An 18,598-nucleotide genomic window follows, 5' to 3' on the forward strand; every position below is an offset into this window, starting at 1 on the left:
GATGATGTCCTACGACTGAAAAAGCTATAGTTCAGTCAGTACTTGCATACCATATGTCCAGGTGAACTTAAAGTTAGGGATACTACTGATACTAGAAGGAATGCTTCATAACTTGATCTTTTCCTCAATATTGACACAGATGGAGGACTTCAAACTAAAATCTTTGATAAACAGGATGATTTCAAGTTCCCAATTATCAATTTCCCATATATCAACATTAACATACCATACCCTCTGCTCCATCGTATGGTGTTTACATTCTCAATTGATACGCTATGCTCATGCATGTTCTCATTATACATACATAAGTGTTCTCCTTTCGCAGAAACTGCTCCAGCAGAGTTATGAGCAGGACAAAATTAAAAATGACACTCCGTAAATATTTTGAAATTATCATGAATTGGTTGATCTATAAGATGTGTCTTTGTCTTAACTAACCAACGACATTTTTTCCACGTCTTCGATTGTGGTTTGTCATGTATTTCGTCGGTCTGTTGAGTACCGAACGTGACCTATTCCTGAATATGAATATGTATTGCTATACGACTTGTCTCGGTATTTTATACATCCAACATTCATGATTTAACTTTTGATGTTTTGTTGTAGTTTCGGTTGAATAATGTGTTATGTCTTATTGTTTGTAGTCCAAATAATTATAAAACAGCGTTTCAGTACTGTTATTATCATGATAATTGTTAGGACTGGTATTGTGAAAATAATTAAATGAATTTCAAGATTACATATTCGTTACATAAGTGCGTCACTGTTTGTGATGTCCTGTCATATGCTGTATGTCGTTGATCGAAGAGTTCGTTGCTATTCTAGAGTTTGCATGTTGTTTCGACTATTATGGGTTTTTTTTGCGTTTCTCTGTGATTTAACATTGCCATAAAAGCGTGAGGTTTGACTAGCTATAAAACCAGGTTCAACCCACAATTTGTTTCTTAAAATTTCCTGTATCATGTTAAAAATATGACTGCTGCTATCAAGTAGTTCGTTTCTATGTATGTTGGCGGTGGTTTTTGCTCCACTTCAGTGTTTCTGTTCGTCCGTTCTTTTCCTCTTATAGTTGATGTGTTTCCATTAGTTTTAGTTTGTAACTCAGTTTTGTTTTCTCTCAATCGAATTATTACTATTGAACAGCGGTATATTACTGTTGCCTATATTTGTTGTATTATAAATCATTTACTTTATTCCTACCGATTTCATTCATAGAAAATCTTCATAGTAAACATATGGCATAGTATAATATAACATTATGAACGTTGTCATTGGAAATGTCATGTTACAAACGTAGTACGCAAAAATAGAATTAACATGCTCGAATTGGATTTCATGAAAAGTAAAAAAAAAAAAAAAAAAAATAACGAACTGAAGGAAAATTGAAAACAGAAAGTCATAAATCAAATGACAAAATCAAAAGCTCAAACTCATCAAATCAATAGATAACGACTTTCATATTCCTGACTATGAAAATGGTGGATAAACCTTGGTTTTATGGCGAGCTAAACCACTCACTTGTTTAAAGTAGTTGAATTCGTATATACCCTCTAACACAGAAGGAAAGTGTTCCTTACATACAAATTGCTCTGACAAAGTTATAATGTTACAAGACTGAATTACTTAGTCCAAACTACAAATTTACTCAGTTCCTGTAATAGACTATCCGTTTTCAAGGGGCGGTTGCCATGGGCTTTTCTTAATTTTCTTGATAAAAACGTTATTCAAAGTCAAAATAGTATAGATGTATGGCCTTTGGCTGATGTCTGCCATTTGATTGGGTTGTTAATTCTTTGACGTTCCGCATTTTCTACTCTCAATATTATGATATGAATACAAAAATGAAGTATTAATGCCAATGAGAAAACTCTATAATCAAGTCACAATGATTGAAAAACTAACAACAAGTGTACTAAGAAAGTATATATTTCGAATCATATCAACAAAAAGTGTTAACTCTTACTGCCGCTAAATTTTATTCTGTTGTAAAAGACCGATACACTAAAACGGATTTTTTAACGTATCCGGTCACATTATAGATGGCCGTAGAAAGATATATTACCATTACCGTACACATAATTTTAGCTCCTAGCCGACTCCTTTGCTCTAACTCCTAAAAATTGCGTGTTTAGTGGAAAATTTGCCAAACCACATTTTAAAATTATTTTGCCTGACCAGGTTGGGTTTGAACCAACGATCTTACTCACTCGAGACAAGCAACCGGCCAAATAAAACAAACAGAAGACATATAGAATGATAAAAGACTTAAACAGAAGTGGGATGATAGGATCATAAACATAACGAAGTATCCGATAATGAGTGTCCGATAATAAACAAACACACACACACATAGCAATAGATTTTACTTGAAATAATATTCAACAATCAAAATGTGAAAGTTTGTTTTATTCTTTGATTCTACAATATATATTAAATATACTATTCCATCTCACTTGGTGCTGAAATAGAAATGCTAAATAAATTATTGCGTATTATATAACAGCATTTAAGAATTAATGAACGTAGATTGTTTGACTGAACACTTGTTTCTTAAAGTAAAAAAATCTTGACTTAAACCGAAAGAAATCAGAATCAACATGACAATACATCAACATATGATTTACCTCCATAATATCAAGTATTTTTTGTATCTGAATAATATATTAAGGATGTTCGTTTATAATGTTTTTGGATTTTTGTCAGATTCCCGGAATCCTCTGGTTTAAGCCATCTGTTAAAGTCTTAAAAAATCTTTTTATTTCTTATAATTTTTTGATTGTTTTTAAGAAAAGTATCGTTACAAACAAATTGCATTATAATTTTTCCTTGTTTTATTTTTGTTTGTTTGTTGGTTTGTTGGTTTATATTTCTCTGTTATTAAGAATCCCGATTCCCCATTGTCTTTAATAATTGTTTTTGTTTACCTTATTTTTTATCATTTAGATTATATTTCACAACAAGAGTCAACACTTACTTCATTCTCATTCATAATTACTTTCACAAGGGCTACGACTAACATGGACACTTACGACGGCAGGCTAAAGTGTGACCTCCTCTGAAATAAAATTCATAACATTTTTTTGTGTTTGACCCTGTCTCGAACTATGTATACGATAATTGTTAGTATATTACCTTACTCGACAACATGTACATTGCATTTGCAGGAAGTGAATTTGGTAATGTGTTATGATTATAAAATATGCTTGGAAGGGGTGATTCGGGTTGTTAGGTGTTATTATCTGTTTACTTTGATTTATTTGAATGGGGGTAATATTTGCAATAACTTATATTTTATTAAGCACTCAGGATCATTTTTTTAATTTTGGCAACAATCGTTACCATGTAATGTTCAAATATCCTAAATTAAGGAGGATGAAATTCTAGGTTAGAAACTTAAACTTATGTAATTGCAAGAATGAGATAATCAGTCTGGATATTTATTGATATCGCTTTGAAATTGTAAGAAAATTGTGTTCACCAAATCATGAGTGTTTAATTGAGTGATAAAATTGTTACAATTTACTTGTGCCATTTCTGTATTCTACATGACCCATCTTTGTGTTAGCATTCAATTATTCGCATCTTGCATTTAAATATCTTCACTTCTAAATACGTAGATGCAGGCAATATTTTTGTTTTTGTAATTAAGGTATAACACGATAACTTTTCGGTTATGCAAAGAAAACTTACGCACAAAATAGGTAACACGAATTTCTGAACGTTTTACCCCTTGTGGAGCATACTGGACTCAACTCCGAAGTACAACGACATGGATGGACAGTATCTGAAGCAAAAAATGCAATGTTTATAAAATTCAGATATTTCCTTTCAGTGATTAAACATTTTGCTTTGACAGTTATAAGTTGTTGGTTTTTTGTTTAGATTGGGGACAAAATCTCATTAAACACTGTAATAATATATGTTTGTCTTATCGTGTATAAAAATATTTGGTGAATTGACAAACGTTTCTGTAGGTTTTCTTTGATGCCAAATATTAAATGGTTCCATCGTATACCATTTATGGCTATTTTTGTTAGAGTGTGTATATTATCCCTGTACCTATGTCATCATTAATTTATAACGTCAAATTATATAAGTATCATTTTATGATTATTTCGTTTATATAACTTCATAGCAACTATAGAGATTTCGTGTTGAGGTATGATTCTGTCATAAAAGTAGAAGACTTAGCCAGCTCTAAAACCAGGTTTAACCAACCAATTCTTCGGAAAATTCTTGTACCAAGTCAGGAATAGGCATGTTGTTTTTCAATCTTTCGTTATTGATATGGTCAAACGCTTGGATTAGTCATGTTTAATGGTGTGTCTTCTGTACTATTATTTGTCTGTTTGTCTTTTTATATTTAGCTATATGGCGTTGTCAGTCTATTTTCAATCTATGAGTTTGACTATCCCTCTGGTATTTTTTGTCCCTCTTTTTTAGTGAAATTTCACTGTATAGATAATGCTTTAAATTCGGTATGATTGTGAATCAAATTTTCCAAACACTAGGAACTATTTTGATTTAACAATTATCAAAAAAGGTCAAAAAGTTCTGTCGAAACTAAAAAAGATTTCAAGGCTATATCTATTTGCTAATGTAGATTTTTTGAATAGAGTTATTATCATCTCTTTGTTTTATGCCAAATCTATATGAAGAATGAGAGTAGCGGAGTCACTAGAAGACAGCCGATTGACAGTGTGTTATTACCTATAGTTATGAACAGTATTAAGACAATTAACATCAGATTCTTCATGATGTCTTCTTTAAAAGTTGATTAGGAAAACACAGTAATTCCTTTAATAACAAAAATAAAATTCTTAAAGTCATTGTTGATAAATTCTAATAAAATCAATGATGATATTTATAATAATAATAATATTAGAAATGATATTGATGATAATAATAACAATATTAACATTATGTCAATATTCATATTGAGTTTAAAGTAAAAAAAAAGGTAACTTTAATAATGAAAGTAGCATTAATAAAAATTACAATGCTTACATAAAGATAATGATAATAATGAATATGATAGTACTCAAACTAACAAAATAATAGATATGATAAGATCATTGACTTCATAAACAAGTGATTAATATAAAATAAATGAATAGAATGTCGATTGAAATAGTCAGTCAACTATCAATCATTGACTAAGATATGAGGGTTATACGCGTTCTTCTGCAACCGATAAAAAATTATTTATAGTAAAACAATCTAAACCATTTTTCTGCATGGACGGATCCTAGCAAACCAATGCAAAAGACTTCTATCTTAAGAAGCAAAATTAGGTTCTTTCTAAATAAGTCACTTTTTTGAAACTGTATAAAATTTAATCCAAAAAATTCAGAACTATTCAGAAGTTTTTACGACACTTTAGTATGAATATAATTTGTTCATATAAATAACAACTACTGAACAGTCAAAACATTAACTGAACATGTGTTAATTTAGTGCAAGCAATTTTTTTTTGACATTACTGATTGTAATGCAACGGATAAGTCTCGAAATTAAAAGACAAACTGACAATGACTAAATTATTCATTGTTTAGTTTTTTAGAAGCAGATTATATCAAAACTACCGTTTCATATCAAAATTGTTTTACTTGGGGACGTATTTGATAGATTTAAAAAAAAAAAAGAGACTCTGTTAACATGCTGGATATGCATGAAACATTTTCGACTTGACAAAAACATTCAAATCTCATAATTTGTTTTCTCCGTGCTTAAGTAAGATGTGACTCACTATCACAAGTGAGTCACTAATCGGTACCAAGTTCTATTTTCAAACTGTATTAATGCTAAAAGCAACTGCGGCCCAAATAATAAAAAACAACATATATCTTTACAAAAAATTCTAGCTGCATATTTTTGAAGATCAAATCTTGTATATTGCACCAAATAGCAAAGTCATCCGAACAGGAATATATATAAACCGAAATGGTCTTTTTCAAAAGAAAATCGCTTCATGAACCAGAATTCGGTTAAAGATAGAATTTGAGAAACACAGAATACGCCTAAACGACATCGACACGTGTATGAATAAAAGCGAAGAACAAAGGCTACCTACCAATTCTATGAATGATTCTACTTTACATTTCATTCACACATATAATATGGATATATACAAATATTAGGAGCTGATACACTGGCTATTTAGTTCGAGAAAACGCACCAAAACAGACCAAATGACACAGAAATAAACAACCATAGGTCAACATACGGTCTCCAACAATGAGTAAAACCTATACCATATAGTCAGCTATTACAGCCGAGAAATGAAAAAAAGAAGTATGTTCTTTACGTTCTGCATACATTTGCCGACATCAGCTACATTCTCTTTAAATTTTTAGTAAAGACCTACCTTGACGTGTAACTGAACTATATGTTTATAATAAAGCATTCCCTCATTTATATACATATATGAATAAAAAATGTTAAAATTAAGAAAAAACCTAATTAAGGATGTTTGATTGCCAACTACAATTATTTTGACAATAGTCAAAGGTTCAGAAGGATATGAAGTGTATTGGTTATATATACTGTAATTTCCCTATTGCTAGGGTATTTTGTCGTAATTAAAACTAAACAAATAATTGACCTTAAGGCTTCGATATATGTCCTGAGCACATTGTAGACGTGTAAAGACTTATACAAAAATATCTATATCAACTATAAACTAATAAAGAGAATGGTAATGATAATAAGAACGAATTAACAAAAGAAAACATAAGTTTATCGCAACAATGAACCTTTGAATAATTCATACACTGTGGGTTCATTGGGGTCTAAGCATGACGCGCAATTGGCCGATTTTTTATAAGCGTAACACGTGAACGTCGAATAATTACCTGTGATTACGGGAATTCGAAACACGAGAAATTACATTCCCTGTATCTCTCAGTTTACCATTAATCAAATAAATTACCCTCAAGGGGTTACAATTTCAGATTTGTTAATTATTTCACGATGAGATTTGAGAAGAAAAATTGTTATTTTACTCCTTTTTCTGCATAAACAGTTTTGTAACGTCACCAAACTTTGATATCAAAAGATGACCACTAAGAGGAATTGCCTTGATCTTTTATTATACAATTAAAGTGTTAGTTTTAACCATATTCCACGAGTTTGTTCATTATATTAACAAAATTACAAACGAATGTAATAAAATAAACAGAAAATATTGTTCCAGTCGATTAATTTAAAAGGATTATTGTTCGCGCTCCGTCTTCGTTTTTTGTATAGTGTTTTGTAAAATTGAAAATGGAAATGGAGAATATATCAAAGAGACAACAACCTGACGAAAAAGCAGATAACAGCCGAAGGCTACCAATAGGTCTTCAAGGCATCGAGAATTGTTTTCATATTTGGTGGATATAAAAATGTGTCAAAAGAGAGAAACACTACCGGTAACACCAAACAAGATGACATATGAAGAAGTTATTGAAACTTTCCTGACCCAATAGTGTTCCCCACCTATTCAAATATTTTACGCTTGAAATAAGAGACCTATCCCAGTGGCAAGTCTTCCCACCTTGTATATAGGGAGTGCTCCCCCAAGTAAACAAAACGCAAAAAACATTATTCTTACTTGCTTTCATTTTTTCTATTGATTCTAGTTTTAATTGGTTTTGTCGTCTTTCTGTGATATATTTACAGTTTTGGAAGCAGGATTCTTGTTAATTCTGCTTGGGTTGCTTAACATAGTTTGACAATATAACGGACCTATAAACAGCAGTCATAAAGGTGGGACGGCCAGCAAACTAAAAATTCAGGTTTAATCAGGATATTCATGTACCAAGTCAGGAAAACGACAGTTGTTTTCCATTGTTTTTTAAAATTACTTAGAAAGCTTAGCGGATCTGTTTAAAAAAAACCCGTGCAATAGGGAAACTTTACGAAAATCTTGATAGATGTATAAGGAAAACACTTCACATCCTTCTTTTTTTTTCTTTTTGAGAATAATAAATAGATGCACATTTGATTGTAGCCTAGGTGTGTTTCCTTGACAAGCCGTGTTTCCTTAATAAACAAATATTCTTTAAATTGTATGTTTTTGACAATATATGTATATCTATACTATTAAACGAGAAGACCTCATTTTTGGTGTCGCTTCTCTTCTTTCCACAATAAATTAATCAACACGCCTCTGTGTCCTATAGGTACAGTGCATAGTCGCATTTGTCATCCATTCATATGATTATTCAGATTGAGTTATTTTGGGAGAAAAACGAGAAAAAAGGCATCCGGATATTGTCCCGTCATTGGACGAAATTTTAAGTCTAATTAGACTTCCGGTTTGAGTTTTTCTGTATACTGTATTTTAAGAATTCTATCTGCTATCATTTTCAAGTTTACTATCCACGGCCGTCACATAGTTTATTAAATAGAGAGGGTCTGTATACTATATCAATGACCACCATGGATCGATTAGTAAACTTAAAATTGAAAGTAAATACACTATATTTATATAGTAATGAAATTTAATGTTCATAATATACAGATTTATATAAGCGCTAAAATTATTCATGTGAACTTTTGATACCTTTTCTGAAATTCTCCAGTTATTAAATCTAAACAAACGACAACCACTGAATTACAGGCTCCTTACGTAAATGTTCATGACATACTCAATGTATTATGTTCATATTGAAATTGATAGAAAACAAAAAATTGGGAATTTTGGAAATAAAGGAGGAGGGATATAAAAAAACATTTTCCTGTCCCCAATAACCTATGACTTATGATACTTTTGCTGAAATTCCCCACTAAATGTATTATGTTCATATTGAAATTGATAGAAAACCAAAATTGGGAATTTTGGAAATAAAGGAGGAGGGATAAAAAAAAACCAACATTTTCCTGTCCCCAATAACCTTTGACTTATGATACTATTGCTGAAATTCTCCAGTCATTCAATATTTTACATAATTCTTCCAACAACACTTTACATACTATAAACTACGCTCTGAATGCCCGCGATTTCGCGGGTGTGTTCTAGTTATATATAAAATAAAGCTTTTGTGAGTAATGCGTTTCCTCGTCAGTTTCATCTGGTTGGTAACACATTACATGCTATATTGTCAGGTGATGTTTCCTCTGGGTGGTAACACAGTACATGCTATATAGTCAGGTGATGTTTCATCTGGGTGGTAACACAGTATATAGTCAGGTGATGATGTATTGTTAAGTATACAGTTTGGTTACACATTACAGGTAAGACTGAGTGTATGATTGTAAACATGAGTGCAGCTCAATCCACAAAGAATAAAAAGTACTTATATCCGTACATATTTTAAAATGAAAGGAATACACTAAAATTATTCAAATATTTATAGATAACTTCATGTCGGCCTCCTAAATGGTTTGCTATCATATTTATTTTCTCTTCAAAATCTTCTATGCCATGCATGCCATGTTGACAAATATAGTGCCCACCTATATATATGTATAAATAAGCAGTAGCCTAGATCATGTCATTAAAGAATTATGTCGATTCTAAACGGAAAATGTAGAATTTATGTACATGTACTTCGAAGCATGCCTATAACAAGCCTGCAAAGGCGTCCAGTTTGATTTGTTGATGCCATTTTAAACGTTTGAGAAAATCACCCGTTCACCACTTACAAATGAATTATAGTTTGCAATGTGGCGTTATATTTGTTTCTTAAAACTTATCTTTTCCTAAATGCCTGTATAATGAAGTCAGTTAGGTTTTGACATGACTAGAAAACTTAGAAAACCATATGAAGTGCCCGTTCTCTTTTTTTTTGGGATTTCCTGTAATTCACAAAAAGACTGTATCTTCTTAATTGTTTTGTGATATTTGAAATCAGTTAACTACTCCTTCATCATATGAGTAATGTTTATTTTATTCTTTACTGGTCTTATTGGGATATAACAAATGTGACAGCTGCTTCACGTTTACTTTAATCTTTACTGGTCTTATTGGAATAAAACGAGTGTGACAGCTGCTTCACGTTTACTTTATTCTTTACTGGTCTTATTGAGATAAAACGAGTGTGACAGCTGCTTCACGTTTACTTTATTCTTTACTGGTCTTATTGAGATAAAACGAGTGTGACAGCTGCTTCACGTTTACTTTATTCTTTACTGGTCTTATTGAGATAAAACGAGTGTGACAGCTGCTTCACGTTTACTTTATTCTTTACTGGTCTTATTGAGATAAAACGAGTGTGACAGCTGCTTCACGTTTACTTTATTCTTTACTGGTCGTATTGAGATAAAACGAGTGTGACAGCTGCTTCACGTTTACTTTATTCTTTACTGGTCGTATTGAGATAAAACGAGTGTGACAGCTGCTTTGCATGTAGTGACATATACAAAGACTGTTTCAATGTCTATTACAAGGATTTTCGATCAATGTTTGTTTTGGGTATCTGTTTGGATTTCAGTCCCATTTAAAGCGAACTGAGTATTATTATAGGTGCAGCAAACATTTTCTTTTTCTCGAATATGATTTTGTTTAGTTTTCAATGGGAAACTGAGAGCATACATTTTCAAGACATTTTTTTCGTTTTACTTATCGATGAAGGTGAGTTTTGAATAACTTGCAGTAGGACAACCGGATGGCCTTTTCAGCCAAAATGTGATTCGGCGGCGCTCAGTAGTCCTACGCCGAAAATTGTATTTTTACATCTGAACATAGAATTTCGGATTTTGATTTTCTGCACTATAGGATTAAATGGCTATATCAAAAATGGGAACAATAAAATACCTATCCTTCGATTTGCTAAAAAATTTTACAACCTATTCTCGCGAGTTTTAGACATCGAAATTTGTAAAGAACAGAGGTGTCCAAGCCAGGACAAAAATTTGTTCCCATTTTAAAGTAGGGGTCTCAATCTTTTATAGGTTTTTCCTTGCATGGTCGGTAGATTTGAAAATTGGAAGAGTTTCTGTTTTTAAAGTGAATAATATTTATTCAAATATCATGAAAAGGTGAATCATTAGGTATAAAACCACTTTAAATATAGCAGTTTGTGTCACCGAATTGTAAAATTATAGATTTTTTTCGAAATTGAAGAAGGCGCCATTTTTGGCTATTTTTCCATTACGTCTATAGATATGCTAAAATTATGAGGTGTTTCTAAAAAATATCCGACTCAATTTTTTTAAAACTTTCATATACTAATCTTTGGTACAAAATGTATGTGTTTTGAAACAATTAGGCACTTCTATCGAGTAAAAATGGAGAATGGTCATCTTTACTTTGTATGTCTCCACTATGGGGGCCCTGTTCCTCCCTTTACCTTGTTTCTGAAGAACACGATAGTAATTCATCTCTCGAAAAAATTATCCACTAAAAATAGTTTAAACATATCAAATATATGTTAAGACATCAATAAATTTTACTGGATGTGATTTTTTAAGCAGAATTGCCGGAATCGACCTCAACCGAAGTTGTGTCAGTATATAGATAAACGTTGTCAATTTCCGGCGCCGAAAATGCCAACGTAAAATGTCATTAAAAGTTGGATTCTTTTCTTCTTTGTAGCAATTTTGTTAATCTTAATGCCAAGGAAGGCATGCAATATGTTGAATCCATACCAACGTTAGACCATACTTGGTACCCTAGAGTGTTAGGCTTACACATAATGGGACCCCGACTGATTTGTTGAAATCATGATCGTACTTTAACTAAAAGTTTTCAAAGTAACTATTAAAAAACAAGATTCATTCCGTGAATATTGTTACCTGCCGCTGAGTTTTTAATGAACATTTAATCTGATTAGGTCATAGAAAAGCTGTTGATATTCCTTTCGTTAATACAATTTTCGTTGTTTGTTTTGTTTGGTTTCTTATTTTTAAAAGGGGGCGTTGGCAGGGTCATGCTCTTTTTATTTTGTCAAAGGCATGTGTCATTTTTAGGGCTCATGGTTCTCAATCTCTGGTTACAGTGGAGGTTCAAACTCATCATGACTTTAAAAACTTTTTAAAAATTCATTTTGCAGTTTCTTGGGGCATTGACATACTGACTATCTATATATCTATGCATAGGAGGGATGACCAATTCTATTCAAAGTAGGTGGTGGGAATTCAAAAGAAATCCTGGTCCGTTAACAATAGTACTTCAGTGGCGGATCCAGAACTTTTCCTAAGGGGGGGGGGCTCCAGTCATGCTTCATTTGATTCCCTATATAATCAACCAAATTTTTCCCACGAAAGGGGGACCCCCCCCCCCCTGGATCCACCTATATGTACTTGTTCGCCCTGGGTGCTTTGCCCTTATACCCATTCGCCCTGTTCTTTTTTTTTTATTTTGTTGTCCTCTTTAATGTAAATTATTTGAATGAAGTATGTAAAATTTGGTTGACAATTTAAACCACATACGCCAAAACGTTGCAGATTTTGTCTGGATTGACTATTCATTTGCATCCATTGCTACACAAGCATTTATTTCTAAACATATTTTCACTTTTGCATACAAGATGCAGAATATTCCTTTTCAGCCTGTCTTGTGTCATGTAACAGGGTCTTTTATACATGTGGCTCACTAACTGCTTTTTGTTCAAGTTAATCTTTTTAGACATTTGATATCTGATGGAGAGTTGTCTTATTGGCATTGATCATACCCCAACTTTCTAATTTTCATATTACTGAAAGGTAACTGTATTTATTACCTTGAATTGAATAAATAACTACTTACAAAAAACAATTCCACAGGTAAAAAAAATAAATGAAACATAATTTCAAATGATACAATGTAGCTAGCCTTATGGAATATTTTGTATGTTGTGCATCTCTTTTCTCCTTTTAGTGACAGGGGGCCTATTTTGTATGGTTGGCTGCTTCATATCTGGTGATGGGATATACATTTAGTTATGCAGTGTTGAATACTGGTCCCCACCCCCCTAATTGATAGGAATAAAAAAAAACCAAAAATTCTTTCACTCAATCTCAACAACAAGGCAAAAGTGAAGTAAATCAATATACGCATACTACTGGTTCTGCTCGTTTTCTGCTCTTTGGTTGGGTTGTTATCTCTTTGACACATTGCCCATCTATATTCTCAATTTTAAATATTATTCAAGTATGTGATATGTGATAAATATCCAAAAAAGAGCTTATTTGATAAAATTCAGCTTTGATTCACAATTTCTTGAAAAAGTACCAAAGCAAAATACAACATGTGGGTACATGTCTAATTTACCAGGAAAAAAATCGAATTATTCTGGAATGGCAAAACTTGAATTTGCCCAAAACTAAAAGCGAGCTTTTTTTAAATTACACTCATGCAAAATAAAAGGGAAACACTTGAGGCCAGAGGGAAGATATAATATTCGGTTGTCAGAAGTATAAAATAAACGTGGAATCATATTAAATATATAACAGTGAAATTGCTTAAAACAAAATATTCATGAAAACAACCGAGTCAATAATCTGATTTTTTTTAATAAATATGGTGACATTTCACTTCTGCACTTTTTAATGTTGATGAGTCTCACATATTTAAAAAATCCTCTTGTTACTAAACTTTGGAGCCCATAGTCTGTTAAACTTTCATTCATTAAATCCTGCATTAGTTCAAAAAAAATGTCTGCTTATAATCACTTGAACCACCTCGAATACCATTCTGTACATGAATATATCTCTCATAACAAATTTCATATAAATTGCTGATTCCAGGTATCAATTTTTTTATCCTCCAGTAAAATTATTCCTCTGACAGGATGTGTTGTCTACTGAAAATGAAATATTTTGTTATTAAATTAAGTTTGTTAATTCAATCAAAAAGTAATGAAGAATGATAATTATAATATATTGTATTTTATTGTTATTGTTATCTATGACCTCAATACAGTCTGCTCAAGTCATTCTCTTATCTAAAAAAAACCAACCAGATGATCCGCAGGGCGCAGCTTTATACGACCGCAGAGGTTGAACCCTGAACGGTTGGGGCAAGTATGGACACAACATTCAAGCTAGCTTTAGCTCTAAATTTGGATTGTGATTAAATAGTTGACACATCATAGGTTTCTGACACAGAATGAATGTGGTCTAATGAACTTAAAATTTTTGTTTTGCCTTTGAGCAATTCACTATGCTGTTGAATATTAATCCTCTCAAAATTATGTTTGAAGAAATTTTCTTTTTATTTATGAAATCTGAAATGAAAACAATTGACCCCCCCCCGCAATTATTTTTTTCACATCCCCCTTTCCCTTATTCCAAAACTGATCTCAATTCAAATTTCTAATGGAGTTTGCAACAATAACTACTCATTTAGATACATCATAAAATATTAAAACGTAAAGAAAGTGCTTGTAATCACTGAATGGTAAAGATTGTTTTAATTTATCAGTTGGTAGTAAAAGTGAATATACATTGTATATTGTATAAAACAATGATTTAAGTTGATTCAACTACTATTCTGGACAAAAAAAGATAACTCCAATTGAAAATTCTTGCTATTGCACAATATTGTGCAATTAGATATTTCTTGCTATTGTGCAATACTGTGCAATTGAAAATATTTGCTATTGCACAATACTGTGCAATTGAAGATTTCTTGCTATTGTGCAATACTGTGCAGTTGAAAATTTCTTGCTATTGCACAATACTTATAATAATAATTTTGGATCCTGATTTGGACCAACTTGAAAAATAGGCCCATAATCAAAAATCTAAGTACATGTTTAGATTCAGCATATTAAAGAAGCCCAAGAATTCAATTTTTGTTAAAATCAAACTTAGTTTAATTTTGGACCCTTTTGACTTTAATGTAGACCAATTTGAAAACGGGACCAAAATTAAGAATCTACATACACAGTTAGATTTGGCATATCGAAGAACCCCAATTATTCAATTTTTGATGAAATCAAACAAAGTTTAATTTTGGACCCTTTGGGCCCCTTATTCCTAAACTGTTTGAACCAAAACTTCAATCCCAACCTTCCTTATATGGTCATAAACCTTGTGTTTAAATTTCATAGATTTCTATTGACTTATACTAAAGTTATGGTGCGAAAACCAAGATAAATGCTTATTTGGGCCCCTTTTTGGCCCCTAATTCCTAAACTGTTCAGACCTCAACTCCCAAAATCAATCCCAACCTTTCTTTTGTGGTCATAAACCTTGTGTTTAAATTTCATTGATTTCTATTTACTTATACTAAAGTTATTGTGCGAAAACCAAGAATAATGCTTATTTGGGCTCTTTTTTGGCCCCTAATTCCTGAACTGTTGAAACCAAAACTCTCAAAATCAATCCCAACCTTTCTTTTGTGGTCATAAACCTTGTGTCAAAATTTCATAGATTTATATTTACATAAACTAAAGTTATAGTGCGAAAACCAAGAAAATGCTTATTTTGGCCCTTTTTGGCCCCCAATTCCTAAAATGTTGGGACCAAAACTTCCAAAATCAATCCCAACCTTCCTTTTGTGATCATAAATCTTGTGTTAAAATTTCATAGATTTCTATTCACTTTTACTAAAGTAAGAGTGCGAAAACTAAAAGTATTCGGACGACGACGCCAACGTGATACCAATATACGACCAAAATTTTTTCAATTTTTGCGGTCGTATAAAAATGGTCAGATTTATTAAAACGCTTCATTTGCATGGATATGATGCACATCATGTAAGAGTTAATTCCCTTATATTGTTTTTTTTTATCATAAAATAAATTGAAGTTATGGTACCCTTCATTCTTGAAATTAGGTTTTAAATCCAAATGTAACTAACTTGACATTTATACAGCATAGATAACAGAATAAAATCTTTAAACTATTAAAAGAATACCATTCGACCTTAAAGTCTGTGTATGATTCTTTTACCTATATCTCATTAATTATAATTTCCATCCTCAATTTATTCCATTGGCAACTTTTATATATAAAAAAGAATAATTTAGTATATAATTATGTCTGACTGTTAAATGTAGATATTTTCAGTCAATTCCCTTATGAAAACAGTCTGCATACCATGTATATTATGTTTTTGTTTCATATTTGTGGGATTGAAATCATAGCACACTGTAAATAACTGCCTGTTTTTACCCTAAACAGACACTTTTGGATTACTTACCCATAATATATTCTAGTCCTATTGTTTTCTATCAAAATCATTTTGCTTTCAACATTACTGGACACTGGTCGTTGACATTCCATTTGATTACTGTTTTCTTGTTGTATGTATATCACACATACACATGCACATGTACAAGTGTTTTTTGTTGATATATAAAAGTCCTATGTATTGAATTTTTGATTCACAGTGAACATCTTTCTCCTTCCTGTAAATATAAAGCAAATGTACATACAATTACTAAATAAATTATATACAAAATTATTAAAAGCAAAATTAAACTTTGCATTGTTATTATCAACACATTAATACAAATTTGCCATATGAATTACCAAGAAAATACATGTTTTTACTAAGTATTATAAATAATTATGCCTCAAGCATTTTGCTCAATACATAAAAGTGAAAGGCAATAATGGGCAAAGAAAATATTTCCAAGTCTTGAAAAATAATCTTTTATGTATAATATAAAAAAGAAGATGTGGTATGATTGCCAATGAGACAACTATCCACAAAAGACCAAAATGACACAGACATTAACAACTAAAGGTCACTGTACAGCCTTCAACAATGCATAGTCAGCTATAAAGGGCCCCGATAAGACAATGTAAAACAATTCAAACGAGAAAACTATAGGCCTTATTTATGAAAAAACGAAGAACAAATATGTAACACATAAACAAACGACAACCACTGAATTACAGGCTCCTGGCTTGGGACAGGCACATACATAAATAATGTGGTGGTATTAAACATGTTAGATAACAATGTTTAATATCATAACATGGAGCAGATTTGTGTGTTAACAATCCTTTCGTTAACATTTTTATATTCAATTATATTATAGTGTACATAAATATCATAACAATACCAGCTAAAATTATATACATTTTGGGGGCACTCAGTTTTTCTCAATTTAAATCCTGGAACCACCACTGTCATTACTATTGAGACCTTGTTGGAAAAAATTTGATTGAATATATAGGGACTGAAGCATGACTGGAGCCCCCCCCTTTTATGAAAAGTTCTGGTTTTACCACTGAAATTTGTTAGTTTCTGGTCTGACATGTAAATGTATGTCACTGTGTAAACTATCAAATGGGTGACGGGTGATTGGTTAATTACAATGGGGATACTACATGTATCTGGTTTATTTTTTTATATATGGGAAAGAAGAGTATGGATAGTGAACCCCCATTGTCAGAAACAAGTGCCTATAATCCCTTTCCCTTTGTATTGTATCAATTTGTGTTCATAAAAGATTTAATTTTTATAGATAAAATATTAAACTTGAGTGTACATGTATTATATAAATGAAATCAGGGACATATAAAAGTTCAAAGTTCTTTATTTTCCAATTAAGGGCCCCTGACGGCAATAATGACAAAAATACATTCTGATTCTTAACACATAAACAATTAACATATAATGAGTTTTGTCTCTTGCTTGTTAATGTTGTTATAAGTGTCAAAAGTGTTGGCTGTTATGTTTTATTGTTCTTTTGTTTTGTATATGTTTTTATATGTGTTCATGTGTTTCAGCAATGATCCTTTTGTACTGGATTTTATCCTGAATAAAATTAGTTAGATAGTTTATAATGAAGATAAAATTAATTGTTTCCAGATGAAATGGGAATTTATTTATATAAGACCAGGTATAAAGTAGCCAAGAGTTAAAGTGGATATGTCTTACATTCTAATGATTTAGTACATGGACGTCTTAACTTTGACGTGCAGCAAAATTCACCCACCCCACCCCCTTTTTTAGAGAACTTACAGACGACATGAAAAATGATCATCCACGCTTTCAAATTTGATTCTTTTTGGTTCGTATTTGCAGTTTCATGTTTACAATGTTCACAAAGTGATAGCGTGGATTATTTCCAGGGAGATCGTGAAGAACACTTTTTTTAATTTTGTCTGTCCAGTTTGAAAACCGATGTTGACAGTGGGTATAATATTTCCGGAGACAAGGGCGGATACCCCAGACCGAAATTCGAATGTAATAAAATAATAAAAATGATAAATAGTAAATTCATTACATAAAAAGGAAATGATGAAAACTTGGATTTCAATATTCATGTTTCATATTATTTTACACTTTATTTTTGCCGTTTAAATCATTTCTTGGGATACGACTTCTTAGAAAATAATTACCTGCAATATCTGGAATAAAGCTTTATCTTTTATGTTGTGTGGCACAAAGTTTAAGCATCCAAGAATGTCATAAATGCAACTTTCAACGCGGAATGCCAAATCCGACGTCAAATAATGGCCACCATTACGTGTTGACAACGTCGTCTAGTGAACCGTATCACTGAGCGCCGAAATCCTTACTCAGGCGCTTCCGGTTGTCCTACTGTTGTTAATAGTCAGAAACCTCGGTACCACAAATTACTAATTTTTATTTCAACGCTACACATATTGGTTGGAAAATGGAGTGCTCTTATAGAAGGCTAATCCAAAAAGGGATATAACATCCTAATATTTACCCTACTGAGGTTTTTAAATCCCGTAAATTCTTGTACAATCTCTGTGACAATTG

General features: G+C 31.7%; 2 long non-coding RNA genes across 2 annotated transcripts in view; both read right to left on the reverse strand.

Annotated features, from left to right (window-relative positions):
- Positions 1-2,390: 2,390 nt before the first annotated feature.
- The window catches only part of LOC139522897 (uncharacterized), an 85,983-nt gene continuing 69,775 nt past the window's right edge, over positions 2,391-18,598 (reverse strand). Inside the window, exon 5 of the long non-coding RNA XR_011664514.1 lies at positions 2,391-2,459. This is a non-coding gene — a long non-coding RNA (uncharacterized lncRNA). The remainder of the gene's footprint in view (positions 2,460-18,598) is intronic.
- Positions 13,400-18,413, reverse strand: LOC139522286 (uncharacterized). Its single transcript, XR_011664371.1, has 3 exons — positions 18,211-18,413; positions 16,055-16,262; positions 13,400-13,709 (listed from the first exon to the last, which is right to left on the reverse strand). It is a non-coding gene; the product is annotated as an uncharacterized lncRNA (long non-coding RNA).

This window comes from Mytilus edulis, chromosome 5 (assembly GCF_963676685.1).
Source record: "Mytilus edulis chromosome 5, xbMytEdul2.2, whole genome shotgun sequence".
In the NCBI taxonomy this organism is placed as follows: domain Eukaryota; kingdom Metazoa; phylum Mollusca; class Bivalvia; order Mytilida; family Mytilidae; genus Mytilus; species Mytilus edulis.